Genomic DNA, 15,417 nt, shown 5'->3' with positions numbered 1-15,417 from the left:
ATCCATGTCAGTAGTAGATCATAAGTAGAAGGGCCCAGGTAAACCCCATTGGGGCTGACCACAGGCCTACATCATGTACAAGCACTAAGTTACCTTTTTGTAGTAATACAAGAAAACCTGAACACTAATCTTTCTCTTCTTCTCTCTCCTCTGTGTCTTAATCATAAGTAATTAGCATCAATGTTCTTAAGTATGCTTAGCGTTGTGGATCAATACAGCAAGGCTTCCACACATGCAACATATGATTGAATACATCCGTGGCTCAAATAATCCCGTTGTCGATACTCTCAGTAGAAAAGGCACAATTCAAAATTTGTAAGAGTCCAAAGGAAAAGATCTCGATGGTATGAAGACACAATATGAGGATTCTTTGGAATTCGGGATTCAATTTAGATTCGCCCTACAATCAAAATCGGGTCACTACACCATTCATGATGGCTGGTTATTTTACAAGAACCGACTGTGCATTCTCAGGGAAAAGCGACAGGCACTTCTCCATGATGCTCATGATTCTCTCATTGGAGAGCATCATAGTATCAACAGTACACTAGAGAAACTTGAGCGATCATTCTATCGGCCAAAGATGAGACGGGATGTCTATCAATATGTCCAAGCATATCAAATCTGCCAGAAAGTGAAGGTATCTCATACAAAACAAGTAGGGTTACTTCAACCTTTGCCAATTCCAAATGGTCCTTTTCAGGATATCAATATGGACTTTGTTGGACCTCTTCTCACTGCATTTGGATCTCGAAACACACAGTGCATTACCATTGTGGCCTGATTCAGTAAATTCTGCATGCTGATCCCATGCAAGCAAATGGCCATAGCTGAAGACATCGCTCGCCTGTTCATCCGCCATTAGTACCCCATCGGAGGTCTGCCAAGGACAATAACATCAGACAGGGATCCGAAGTTTACTTCAAATTTTTGGAGAGCATTATTCGATAATTTTGGGACCAAGTTGCATCTATCTAGTGCATTCCATCCGCAAACAGATGGCTAGACAGAAATATACAATTAGCTCGCATTTGATGTTCTCAAATCGTATTGCCATGACAGGCAGTCAAAATGGGGGCATTATCTTCCTTTGGTTCAAGCCATCCTCAACGACACTCATTCATTTAGCATTGGTCGAACTCCAAACGAGATAGCATTTGGCCGTCGTTTCTCGTCACTTCTGACAAGAATGGTATCACCTTCCTTTGAGGCCAACAAGACCACAGAAACATTTTCAGAGATAATTGAATCTCTCAAAGAGCGTCTTGCCAAAGCACAGGAAGCATACACCTGGCAAGCCAATAAATCAAGAAGAGATGTCAACTTTAAAGAAGGGGACTGGATATATCTTAAGATTATGAAGCAAAGACTAAAGCAAGTGGGCAAACATTGTCCAAAATTATCCTTTCGTAGCTTCGGACCCTTTCCTATCATTAAAAAGATCAATGATGTCTCTATGAAGCTTAAGCTTCCTGATTGTTGGACTATGCATAATGTTTTCCATGTTTCTTGGTTGAAACCCTATATTGATCCAGCTTCGCAGGATATTACAAATAAGCAACAACCGAACGTGGTAGACGAAGCCGAAGTAACTGAGCCTGAACAAATTCTCCTCCACAGGTGGAAGCATGGATCTGGTCGATGACAGACAATTCTACACGAAGTTTCGAGACCAACGTACCTATGAAGCAATATGGCTCGACGAAGAGTTCTTCCCCGAGTACCCCCAGCTCCTAGCAGACTACTTGGAAGTGAACCTGTTGCCAAGGTAACCAGGAGGGAATGTCACATGCACCCTGCACTAGAGTGCTATGTGACACACTAGCTCTACATCAGTGCACCATGCATCAGTAGAATTTACCTTTTTAGGAATATTTTGTCGTATGTCGTGCCCCATTGTGAGCGTTCAATCCAGGGACAGTCAAGCACGAGCTACGTAGGTCACTCTCTGAACCTTAGAGGTCAGTCCTCTTAACCCACTTGGAGAATTATCAGATAGTGCATGTAGTGTCAGGCTTAGTATTAGGTTTGCATTAGGAGCATTTAGGTAAGCCTTTGGGGCTAAGCCATGGCATGGCCAGCCCATAAAGGGCAGCATCCAGGCCATAGAAGGGCTTGGTCAGCCAGTCGGCTGCCCTACATGTTACGACCCTGTGTTTTTCCCTCAGGACAACAAGCAGGTGGGCATGGGTACGGGCACGGGCACGGGCACGGGACGCACAATGTGGATAGGCATCAATTGAATGTGAAAAGGAAACTCATAAGTGTGGCTAGCCCAAGTGTGAAAGGGGACAAAAAAAAGGATTTTATTATAAGGTTTAATAACCTTTGAGGCTTATTATTATTTTTATGGAGGCATGCGTTTTTAAATCCTTGGCTTTTGGCGTTTTTGAGAAAAAGCGCATCGTTTTCTTTATAAAAGGGAAGGTGGCGAAGATTCGATAAGGCAGGGTGGTGGTCGCCGTATGGATCTTCAGGGTGGCGCTGCTGTACACATGGCTACAGGCGGCGAGTGGTGCTCCTGCGCAAGAGCCAGGCGACTACTGCTACCGCCGCCACCAGGAGCTGCTGCCGCCAGGAGTGCTGCTGACCGCCAGGCGCTGCTACGCTAGGTGCTGCTGCTTCCGCCAGCTACTGCAACTGCCGCCGTCAGGTGCTGCTGGATACTGCTACCACCACCATCGAGTGCTGCTGCAGAGAGTTGCTGCTACTGGGCGTTGACAAGGTGCTGATGCGCATGGCCTACAGCAGGGCGTTGCTGCACATGGGCAGCCGGGCAAGTGATTAGGTGGTTGAGCATGGGCTACTACCAAGTAAAAAGCGACCAAGAGACTACATCTATGAGCTACTGCCAGTCGGGCAGCGAGGCAGGTTTCAGGTAGAGGCTGCACGTGTGGAAGACCAAGTAGCTGCACATATGGGCTGCAGCTAGCAACAGGAGCCAGGCGGATGCAGGCAGGTTGCATGTGTGGAAGCAGCCAGCAGAGACATCTCAAGGCGACTGTTGGGTTAGACAGCACGACTCTCTCTCTCTCTCTGGGAAGAAGGCGAGCTAAAGGAGGCACCGAGGGGCTAACAGCCAAGGGGTCTCTCTCTCTCTCTCTCTCTTCGCAAGCAGGTTTTGTTTACGAGATTAGGATACAAAGGACCAAGCTACATATGCATAGGATGATGTTCTTGGAAGAGATGTGTTGTTACTCTTCGTCTTGGACTTATGTGTATTCAGGGATTGCTTGACACATCCTCTATCTTTCTCTCTCTAGGTTTTTGGCATCGTGATTGATGGTGCATACGTGGATTTATCTGTCATGGAAACAAGACATTGGTCTTTCAAGAAGAAACAGGACTTTGGTATCGAGGATACAGGCCTATGGTTTATGAATACATGTCTAGAAACGGAAGAGCGAAGAAGGGGAGAGAGAGAGATTCGTCCCGGCTGCAACGCAGGGAAATGACATTCAATATTATACATTTTTTTTTCTAAGCTTTACTTTATTAAAAAAAAAGTGTCATTAAAAAGAGGCTATCGCCACTTTTACTTGGCCGAGGGAAAAAAGGAGATTTTAAAAAAAAAGAAAAAAGAAAAAAGAAAAAACATAATAACATTCATCTCTTTTCCTTGCATGTGAAGAAGAAAGCGGAAGAGGAGAAGATATTTGTAATAAAGAAGCAGGTGAAATTCTCGGCGGCAAACAATAACATAGCTTCACACTCACCCACTCCTCACATAGTCACGTGTTAGCAAGCCTCATAATTGTTTGTATTCAAAAATTGAAAGCATTGTAAAATTCAATCCTTGAGGGCCGTGAGGGCATTGTTTCTCGTGGAGGACATCATCGGCAAGCACGCAAAAGCTTCGTCAACATCAAGCAAGAAGTGGTTAGATAAGATCTTTCTCTTTTTCTCATATAAAAGCTACATAAATTTGCTTTATGAATCAAACACGTGCACATCAAATTCATTATACAAGGCACATTGCACATTATATCTTGCCTCGTTCATTGGTGTCATAGTATCATCTCGCTCTTTTGTCATTTAGCACAAAGCTTGTTTAACATTTGTGTGTGTATACATCATCAACACTCCATCATTGCAGCGCTGCATTTGTCGGAAAGATCCATAGCATACATTCCTATCTACTAGTACCTTCTTCATTGGGGTGTTGGGAAAGTGTAGCATTATCCTTGTTGGATATCTGGGAGGGTTGTCGGGTTTTGTCCTCTTTGCCTTGCTCGTCCAGATATTTCCCAAACAGTGGCATGCCCGGTGGGACCTTGACTTGGTCTTGTTTCCGCGACACGAATCTACTTGGAAAGGGGACTTATGCAAAGTGCCAAAGATTGGCAAGATAGCTTGAGAGAGAGTGACCGAGCTAAGAGATACCATAAAAGGGAGAAAGCCAAGCAACACCTACTTCACTCTAGCTCCACTAGCACTTTTCCATTACAAAGTTCACCTCCTTCGCCATCATCAGGGGGGAGTTCACCTGGAATCGTAATTTCTATACCAATTGCAATTATGGCTCAACCACCACTTCCCCCTTCATTCGTCATTCAATCACATTTGGTTTTGCCACCAAATTTGTCCCGTCATGATGCACCCCTCATCCCATTCTCCACATTCTATGGGACGCCGTTGGAGAATCCCACCGCTCATCTAAACAATTTCAAAATTGCTTGTTTGACCTCACACGTCGTCGAGAAAGGGCATGTGATGAATTATTTTAGCACTACACTCAAAGGTGAGGCCTCAAATTGGTTTGCCAAGCAACAACCAAACTCCATCCCAAACTTTGCCGATTTTGAGCAAAAATTCTTGGCTCCAAGAAAACCCCTTACTTAACGCACGGTAGTGGGTGGCAAAAATGCAAGAATAGCCTCAACTTTTTGGGGATCCACAGAAATGCCATGCTTGCTAATAAGATGACCCAACAAAATGCCATAAGTGACACCAAACACACACTTTTTTGCATTCAAAGCTATTGATTTTTCACGGCACTTGTGAAAGACATACCTAAGGGCTGCAACAAGTTTATCATGCGTAGTCCCAATCCCCAAATCATCCATGAAGATCTTTAAGAAATCGGTCAAAGATCTTTAAGTAATTCCCAAATCATCCCATGAAGATCTTCCGCTTCCTTCTTCACATGCAAGGAAAAGAGATGAATGTTATTATGTTTTTTCTTTATGGTAAGCACAAGTCCCTAATGAAGTATGTCATGAATTCAACCAAGAACTTTTGCTCAAAATCGACAAAGTTTGGAATGGAGTTTGGTTGTTGCTTGGCAAACCAATTTGAGACCTCACCTTTGAGTGTAGTGCTAAAATAATTCATCACATGCCCTTCCTCGACGACGTGTGAGGTCAAACAAGCAATTTTGAAATTGTTTAGATGAGCGGTGGGATCCTCCAACGACGTCCCATAGAATGTGGAGAATGGGATGAGAGGTGCATCAGGACGGGAGAAATTTGGTGGCAAAACCAAAGGTGATTGAATGGCGAATGAAGGGGTAAGTGGTGGTTGAGCCATAATTGGAATTGCTACAGAAATTACGATTGCAGGTGAACTCCCCCCTGATGATGGCGAAGGAGGTGAACTTTGTAATGGAAAAGTGCTAGTGGGGCTAGAGTGAAGTAAGTGTTACTTGGCTTTCTCCCTTTTAGGTATCTCTTAGCTCGGTCACTCTCTCTCAAGCTATCTTGCCAATCTTTGGCACTTTGCATAAGTCCCCTTTCCAAGTAGGTTCGTGTCGCGGAAACAAGACCAAGTCAAGGTCCCACCGGGCGTGCCACTGTTTGGGAAATATCTGGACGAGCAAGGCAAAGAGGACAAAACCCGACAACTCCCCCAGATATCCAACAAGGATAATGCTACACTTTTCCAACACCCCAATGAAGAAGGTACTAGTAGATAGTAATGTACGCTATGGATCTTTCTGACAAATGCAACGCTACAATGATGGAGTGCTGATGATAAACAAGCTTTGTGCTAAATGACAAGAGAGCGAGATGATACTACGACACCAATGAACGAGGCAAGATATAATGTGCAATGTGCCTTGTATAATGAATTTGATGTGCACGTGTTTGATTCATAAAGCAAATTTATGTAGCTTTTATATGAGAAAAAGAGAAAGATCTTATCTAACCACTTCTTGCTTGATGTTGACGAAGCTTTTGCGCGCTTGCCGATGATGTCCTCCACGAGAAACAATGTCCTCACGGCCCTCAAGGATTGAATTTTACAATGCTTTCAATTTTTGAATACAAACAACTTATGAGGCTTGCTAACATGTGACTATGTGAGTGGGTGAGTGCGAAGCTATGTTATTGTTTGCCGCCGAGAATTTCACCTGCTTCTTTATTACAAATATCTTCTCCTCTTCCGCTTCCTTCTTCACATGCAAGGAAAAGAGATGAATGTTATTATGTTTTTTCTTTTGTCTTTTTTTTTATCCCCTTTTTCTCCTCAGCCAAGTAAAAGTGGCGATAGCCTCTTTTTAATGATACTTTTTTTTTATAAAGTAAAGCTTAGAAAAAAAAACGTATAATATTGAATGTCATTTTCCTGCGTTGCAGCCAGGACGAATCGCTCTCTCCTTCTTCGCTCTTCCATTTCTGGACGCCGGAATGAGCACTCTTCTTTCTCTTTATGTGCGTGTGAGGGAGTGCCTTCTTCTTCACAGTCTCACCACGACTGATTGCAGCGATGATTAGCAAGGCAACTTCACTTCATTTGCTCGCAGCACAAAAGCCGGCAATAAGAAATGGCCGCATCTCTCTCTCTTCAAGCGATCGCGTGTGCAGGTTGGCGGCGTTTCGCTTCAGGCATGCGCTGGCGGCGATTCATATCATGCTGCATGGCGATGATTCATTTCATACGCTGCTTGTTAATTCCCAGCCACTAAGGTTTCAAGTCTTTGAAAATGAAAGTGGGCCAAGCCCAACAAGCTAAGGTTTAAAGCTTTTTAATTTTAAATGGACCAAGCCCTTATTCAACCGCCACATTTGCACCCACAACTCTCTTCGTCGATGTAAATGCTTGTGTGCCAAAACCAAGTGAGGGTACGAGGTGAAGGCAAGGCGGAAAAAAAATGCAAGCCACGTATATGCTCATGCATCAAAATATAGTGGAAGGGCGGAAAAAAAATGCAACAGGTAGGGTGGTGGTCACCGTATGGATCTTCAGGGGTGGCGCTACTGTACACATAGCTACAGGCGGCGGGTGGTGCTGCTGCGCAGGAGCCAGGCGACTACTACTGCTGCCGTCGACACCAAGAGTGCTGCTGACAGCCAGGCGCTGCTACGCTAGGTGCTGCTGCTTCCGCCAGCTACTGCAACTGCCGCCGTCAGGTGCTGCTGACCGCCAGGCGCTCCTACGCTAGGTACTGCTGCTTCCGCCAACTACTGCAACTGCCGCCGTCGGGTGGTGCTGCTGCTGCCGCCGCTGGGTACTGCTGCCACCACCGTCAGGTGCTGCTGCCGAGTTGCTGCTGCTAGGCGCTCACAAGGTGCTGATGCGCATGGCCTACAGCAGGGCGTTGTTGCACATGGGTAGCCGGGCAGGTGATTAGGTGGTTGAGCATGGGCTACTACCAAGTAAAAAGCGACCAGGCGACTACATCTATGAGCTACTGTGCCAATTGGGCAACCAGGCAGGTTTCAGGTAGAGGCTGCACGTGTGGAAGACCAAGTGGCTGCGCATATGGGCTGCAGCTAGCAACAGGAGCCAGGCGGATGCAGGCAGGTTGCATGAGTGGAAGCAACCAGCAAAGACATCTCAAGCCAACTATTGGGTTGGACAGCACGACTCTCTCTCTCTCTCTGGGAAGAAGGCGAGCTGAACGAGGCACCGAGGGGTTAACAGCAAAGAGGTCTCTCTCTCCCTCTTCGCAAGCAGGTTTTGTTTAAGAGATTAGGATACAGAGGACCAAGCTACATATACACAGGATGATGTTCTTGGAAGACATGTGTTGTTACTCTTCGTCTTGGACTTATGTGTATTCAAGGATTGCTTTGACACATCCTCCATCTTTCTCTCTCTAGGTTTTTGGCATCGTGATTGATGGTGCATATGTGGATTTATCTGTCATGGAAACGGAACATTGGTCTTTCGAGAAGCAACAGGACTTTGGTATCGAGGATACAGGCCTATGGTTTATGGATACAGGTCTATGGTTTATCGGATACAGGTCTCTGGTTTTGTGTGGAAAGCATGTCTCTGGATTCATGTGAACAGGTTCTAGTTTCCCGAGGTTACACGCAAGCTGTGACTGTAGGAATGACATATGGTTTGGTAAAGCCCTACTGCTGTTTGGGAAAGGTTCGTGTGATCCATGGTTGAGGTGGAGAAGACCTTTTCAAGCAAGGAGGTGTCGTACAGGTGTGCCTTCTCTATGGAATGCTTTGCTGTGATAACGAGAGTTCTTATTTGAAAAGTCTTGGGTGAAAAGCTAAAAGGGATTCCTATTGGTAAAGGATTCGACAAGTTGTACTTTGTACTCATTTTTGATCAAGTAAAGAAATACCGCAAGGGGCGCCACTGCGTTTTGGGGCCAAACGGTGTCCTTGTATTATTTGCAGGAGCAATCTAGCTCCACCTGTTTGTTTTCCTTTTTCAGATTCCCATGGGTGATGAAGTGTTTTGTGTGCGAGTGTTTGTTCCACCGCCCGTCAAGTTTCTAAAGGCCGGTTTCACTACACTTGCCCATTGGCTGTCGGCCAGCACAAGAGCCTCGCCATGGGCTGTTGGCCAGCATAAACAGCCTCATCACAGGCTGCAGCCAGCACTACTGCCTTCTGGCAGTAGTCGGCCAGCATGGCAGGAGGAATGCAAAATTTCGTGAGCAACTTCAGGTCAGCCAGCACAAAACGCATTAAAATATTATTATTTGTCCACCACAAGGGACTGGCTGACAGGGTATGAATGAGCCGATTGGATGCTTTTGTAAATATAAAAGCATGCGCATCCCTCCCATTCCTTCATTCAGGTATTCAGTAATTTCAGCACAAGTCAAGATCAGTTCCAAGCATTCCCAAGTCTCCACAAAGGGCATCTTCAGCATTCAGCCAGCATATGTGCATTCCTCAGTTTTGGGGCTACATAGTGGTCATTGAAGTGCCATTCAAAGGAGCTTGGACAGCATCTGGATTAGCCTGCGTTGGGTCTACATCGTCCTTGAGTCTGGCAGTCCTCAGTCATCCTTAATACTCATTGTAAGTTCTCCAAAGATCAATATAAGCAAATACTCCTCCTTGCGAGGGGGGGGGGGGGGGGGGGCTTTAGTGGGTAAATTGGGACCCAATACTGTGTCCCTTTCTCACTCTCTTCTACTCTCTCTCTAAGTGGAATTGCACAGACTCACGGGTTTAAAGAAGGCTTTGTTGTGCGTTACGACGATCAACCTCTTGCATGCTACAATTGGCTTTCAGGATCACAGATATGCAGCTATGGGGGATGAAAGTTATCCTTGTGGAGTAGAAATGAAGTAGAGAGCATAGTTGCCAGGCGTTTCATGAAATGTGTTTCATAAACATTTCATAAACGTTTCATTCATTTTCCAGAAGTTTCAAAAACGTTTCATACAAAAAGGGGCGGTACAGGCCTCAAAATTTATATACAGGTTATTAAAAGGTTAAAAAAATGTTGCCTTCCTTGCAAAACAATATTAAACATGCATCATTTACACATTAAAACATGTTTACAATCTAAAACTAAAGAATCTGGGTGACCCAGTTACAGTGGGCACCCAACTGAGTCACTGACCAATTGGCATAAATAAATTGCCAACATCAAGAATCAAGATCTGGATTTCATCATCAATAATGGCAACTACTCAATAATGGCACTCAAAGTGATCACAAAAAGTTTGAATCCTAAGCAGATACAAAAAAAGTAAACTGAAGTCTGAAATACACAAAGTAAAGCATGCTGAAGCCTGAAAGATGCAATCATGCATGAATGATGACAAATAGTAAACTAGAGGAGCTTGATAGCCCCAAAGACTAGAGTCCTCAATATGGAGTGTGGACACTGCCAACTGGGCACTCAATCCACAACATCCTCGATGTCCTCATCGGTACTCTCCTCGGTAGACTCAATGTCACCCTCAGAAGAGGATGATGCTGGCTCAACTGCCGCACTCGTCTCAACTGCTGCACTAGTACTAGCACCTCCTGATAATGCTACTGTAGATGCTCGTGTGCCATGAGCAGGTGCCATCAACTCCTCATACAACATAGCATATATGTCGCGCTCCTCGTGAGGAATCTCTGGGACATCTTTCATCTCCTCAATGTCAATTTTATCGACATTGACCTGACGAGGCTCTATCGGATTGCCCGACTGCTCAATTAGGCGAAGATTGCAATGGCAATACACCAACCGCCCCAACTAAGCAGTAGACAACCTGTTCCTCTTCTTTGTATGGAAGAGGGCCCATGTGCTCCAATTCCTCTCAGCAAGACCCGAACTGCAATCCTGTGAGAGGACTCGAATGGCGAGGCGTTTCTGCCATTTAAGTACAGAAACTTTGTAAGTACAAGCCCCAGGGTACTAAAGTCTAAGTATAATCATCATTGATCAATGTATTATGTAAATAACAGACTTGTCTTTTAGAGTTGTACACACCAAGTGAGGGCTACTGATCCCATACTTCTCCCACCATGAGACTAGCTGAAGCTGTGTCTCTAGCATGCATGCAGTCTGTCTACCAAATGCGTGGTTGGCATTCCGATACACTAGCCGCTCATCCTCCAAGCGTCTCATGAGCTCCACATCACCTCTTGTCCATTTATGAATGTGATCTTGCCATCCATCTTCCAACTCTTCATTAATATATTGGGCCTCACTACGCCAGAGAGGGTGCATTATGTGGTCAACCGCGTGGATTGGTCTATGGAACCAATCCCACCGGTCATTCCAAACTTGTCGAATGTCCTCAACCCTGAAAATTAGCCATGAATGATCAAAGCTATTAGCTCACTCCTACAAGCTACGATAGATCATAGTACGATACAACTTACAAGTTACAACAAGAAGGCAACTAGTTAGAAGTTCAATACCTCTCATCTGTCAAGAGAAAGCATCGGTTAAGAGCCTCTCCAATCTGGTCCATGAACTCGTACAAGAGTCCAAGAGTGCTGCCCTCCATGTCAGTGATGCGAAGAACACTATAGAATGGTTGAAGAGCTCTCAATAAAGCCTCTGCCTCCTTTCACCAATCTTCTTGCATCACTCTGCGTGCAAAAGCAACTGCCTTCGGGTGCTCACGGTCCTCCCAGCTCATCCACTCTCGACTAACCACTGTGCGCATGAGTCCCTGTCAGACTCTCACTACCCTCTCAACCACAATGAATATATATGCAAACCTGGTTTGTGAGGGCTTCAAAAGCTCAAGGTCACTCTGTTGGCACGAAACATTGCCAAGACCTTGGGCCTCTTGGTAACAAACTTCACCAAGCTACGCGCAGTGTCAAAGATGTCAGCAATCCACCTAATCTTGGCAAGATCTTCAATGAGCACGTCTAGGCTATGGGATGCACATGGAGTCCATACAATCTGTGGAAACTCATCCTCTAGCATCCGTCCCATAGAGACACAGTTGCTACCATTATCTGTGACCACTTGCACTATGTTTTGTGGGCCTATCTCCATGATAGCCTAGCGGAGGTGTGACCATATAAATGCTCCTGTCACCACTGTCCCAGGCATAGATGCATCAATGGCACGCAAAAACATAGTGCCCTTGCAAGAGGACACCAAAATATCGTACACATTCCTCTTGCGTATATCTGACCACCCGTCACATAACAATGTGCAACCATACTTGCTCCAAGTGGCTTTTAATGACTCCATCTCCACCTCCACTGCTTGTTGCTCTCTTCTGAGCTCTTTAGTGCGCAAGGTCTCATAGGAGGGTCCCTCCCACTCTCATCCAATGCGGCTGATTGCCCTCATAGCCTTTTTCCATCGTGGTGTGCGCACAATGTGAAAAGACAAAGCACATTGGATGAAAAGCCTAGTGAGTTCCCTAGTTGCATCTTTAATTGCCTGCTTTTGCATGCTTGCTTGAATGCTTGCTCTCTTTAGAGAGGCTTTGGGTGTTGCGGGCAAATGGGTTCGTGTTGCCGTGGGAGTGGAACTACCAGCACCCCCAAATCCTGCTTGGCTCTGTGCATCTTCCTTTGAACCCAACCGTGTTCTCTTTGATGCCTCACATGTATCCTCACTAACCCCAATATCCTCAAGCACAGGCCCACAACCGCATCCTGTCAGTTGTTGTCTTTTCCATTCTTGTAGCTCAGCTTTGATGTTTGCAGGCACAAGTTTGCATGCACCAATGCCTTCCCCAGTTAAACCTGTGAAATGGACCTTAACACGGATTATGGACCCTCCTGAGCAAATCCCGCAAAAATTGCATTTCCACTTTTGTGTGCTTGAACCACCGTATTTAGATAGGGGAGTGACATGGGCCCACATGGCATCCTTACTGCGAGGCATCTTGACAAAAGCAGGGCTGGATTGGCACCCTGGCATGAAAACCCCCAAATTTGAAAATCTGTGTGTTTTTTACAAAATCGAAGAAAAAAAGCACAAATCAACACAACCAACCTGAGAGTTGGCGGGCACGGAACCTGAGAAGTGCGGGAGGAGCTGGTAGGAGCTGATTTGTGCAAGGCAGGAGCTCCTCCAATCAATTTCCTAGTCGCCTGTAGACATTTTTTTGAAAAACGTGCTCTCTGGATAGAATACGTTGAAAAAACGTAGGTTTCCCAAGCATCATGAAAGAAACACGTTTTTTTCCTATGAAACGTTTCGCTTCATTCACATGGAATGAAACGCGTTTCATTGCAACACTGGTAGAGAGATGAGATGGATGCTCAAGCCATGACAATGACGCACAGGGAGAGGGACAGGGACAGGGACAGGGACAGGGACAGGGACAGGGAGAGGAGAGAGAAGAGAGCGAGAAAAAGATGTGATACTCAGGCAAAGAGAGCAAGTTTGCACAACTCAAATGATATTCACTGTGATAATGAATCCACCCAAATACATGCTTTTATAGCCACCAAGGCCTTATCTTTCGACCCTAAATAAGAGGGTTTTCACACCACTAAGGACACTTGACCGGACTCCAAAATACCCAACAAACCCCCCTTCAAAGTGATAGAAGTACTATCTAGATAGCCTTCAATAGTCCTTGTACTCTTAACACTAGCAAAGAAACAAGACATGTTCTCCCCACTTCAAACTCACACATTTGTTCTTGGCACGCCATGTGGTCCGGGCCAATCATGTTCTATTGGCCACCATGTGGTACACTGCATCTTGCTGGGCAGTCTCTCAGTCATGCATCGGCCAAATCCAGCAGCTTATCCGCAACTTTTCATGGTCCGGCAGTAATGGCCATCCTGCTAGGGTCAAAGTGGCCTCAAGAGTTTTTGTCCAACCCCTCCACAAAAGGGGACTGTGACACTGGGCATCATTGATCCAGCAATTTAAAGCAGAGCTTTTCTGAGCATGCTGATTGTCCATGGCCTCCAGCCTAGAGGAGAGCCGTGGAAGTGTTTCCTACTTGCCCGCATCTTGACCTGCACCCCCACCCATGGTGGCCCATCGCTACTTGGCACCAGAATCCAGATGGATCTTCTTGGCAGCCCGGACCCACAAACTTAGTACCTCTTTTGAGGATAAGTTTGCAGTCAGCCTCTTCAGTGCCTGGGAGGTGCTTCATCCAACACTCTTTTTAGTTTCCACCCACTTGCGAGGCAAGGAGCACCGCTGCCAACCCTGATGTGGAATGAGCTCAGGGGCCTTTCCTCAGGCCACTTTCTCAGGGTCTGCTCTCACATCTCCTGGGACCATATCAACCTTGGCCCAGCCCAGATGGTGGGCTCCTGGCTGCGCTTCCATGAGTTACTATAACGCCCCCCAACCCCCAATCCGTATCAGCTAGAGAGGACCTACAATAAAGCCCAATATATAATATATAATAGGGGTTCCAAGCTACTCAGGAACTTTTACGCTAACATAGCATTGAGAGTCATGAAGTGTGCAAAGGTTTTCACTTCCTCATTATTAAACAGCACCTTCTCTCTTTTTTAAGTGGATTTTTCCTAATCTAAAGAGCCTAGGTTCAGAGACCTGCCTTTCAACAGGTCCAATAGCAACCACTCAGAGTAGGGCCTCCTGGCACAGTCTGTCATTCATAAACCTTCAAAACTTGGGCTTTCATCCTTTCTCACTTGAGATTTCAGGTTCACATGCTCCTAACAAAACTGACTGACTGGACACAGCATTTCACCACCAAGCAGATAGGCACCATCCCTTGACTGAAATACCTACAAATGGTCGAGCATGCTACCATGTGCCATTTAGGTGTCTGCCCAGCGAGCTCCACTTAAGTATTTTTCACTCCCATCTCATGATCAAGGTGTGCGGTGTTCCCCACCGGCTATCATGTGACCTAGGATTAGATGCTGAAGCCAATAAAGAAAGAGATTCCAAAGGTAAGCAGATGGTCTCCGCCAGTACCCTCAATGGGTCACTGCATGCCAGGCTGTGTTGGTGCTCCCACCCGCTGGCCAGTGTGAATCTTGAAGGTCCAGACTGCCACTGGGGTTACAGCGGCAGTAACGGCAGTGGTCCAAAAGTGATCTCATGCAAATCTTAACATGATGCAAGTGAGTGCATTCGGGTTTGACTGACCTTGTGCATCTTGTAGATGAGTTGGAGAGCTCCTTTGGCAACAGCATGCGCAGGCTGCTGTCATGGTAATCCACAAGATCATGCCATGCCGATGCAAATTATTGAACACCATCCGAGCATCTTTCGAGCTCCCTTACACGCGCGGGCGCTCCCCGAGATGATGTCTGAATCAAATCCTCTGTAGGTCATGTGCTGATGAAATGATTTGCCCTGTGCAAGGGCCGCCAAAGTGAACCATCCACCAAGAACACCAACAAGAGTGACCTTGTTTGGTTTCAATCCTTCTATGTTCAGTTACTAAAACGACTTCCTTGGGCTTATAACCCCACTCGTATATATACCTTCAAAATGTGAGAAAAATCTGAACTTAAAAGAATTGAGAGATTTGAGAAGGAAATAATAGTGAAGAAGGACAAATACCAAAACAAAGCATTTGAAAAATCAAAAATAAATAAATTAACAAACCTAGATACTAAGGAGAGGAAATCAAAAGATAATATCAAACTAAGATTTTTAATTAAGACACTACCAAAAAACAAAAATAAACAAACAAACAAACCAAAAAAAAAACAAGAAACAAGAAAACAAGAAAACAAAACAAAACAATTACATGAATGAAAGAAACTTTAAAAAATAAAAAATAAAAAACACACACACACACACAAAAGCATACACACACTTCTTCTTAATAAGAACTTAAACCCCAAT

General features: G+C 45.3%; 1 long non-coding RNA gene across 1 annotated transcript; it reads right to left on the bottom strand.

The window, feature by feature from the left end:
• Positions 1-669: 669 nt before the first annotated feature.
• LOC147608589 (uncharacterized) lies at positions 670-15,019 on the bottom strand. Its single transcript, XR_015264496.1, has 2 exons — positions 14,710-15,019; positions 670-1,290 (listed from the first exon to the last, which is right to left on the bottom strand). It is a non-coding gene; the product is annotated as an uncharacterized LOC147608589 (long non-coding RNA).
• Positions 15,020-15,417: the final 398 nt, after the last annotated feature.

The sequence above is a fragment of the Cibotium barometz genome, chromosome 53 (assembly GCF_041138505.1).
Source record: "Cibotium barometz isolate CiBa-2024 chromosome 53, ASM4113850v1, whole genome shotgun sequence".
Lineage (NCBI taxonomy): Eukaryota > Viridiplantae > Streptophyta > Polypodiopsida > Cyatheales > Cibotiaceae > Cibotium > Cibotium barometz.
Note: the sequence above shows the minus strand (reverse complement) of the source record. Positions and strands in the feature narration are given on the sequence as shown.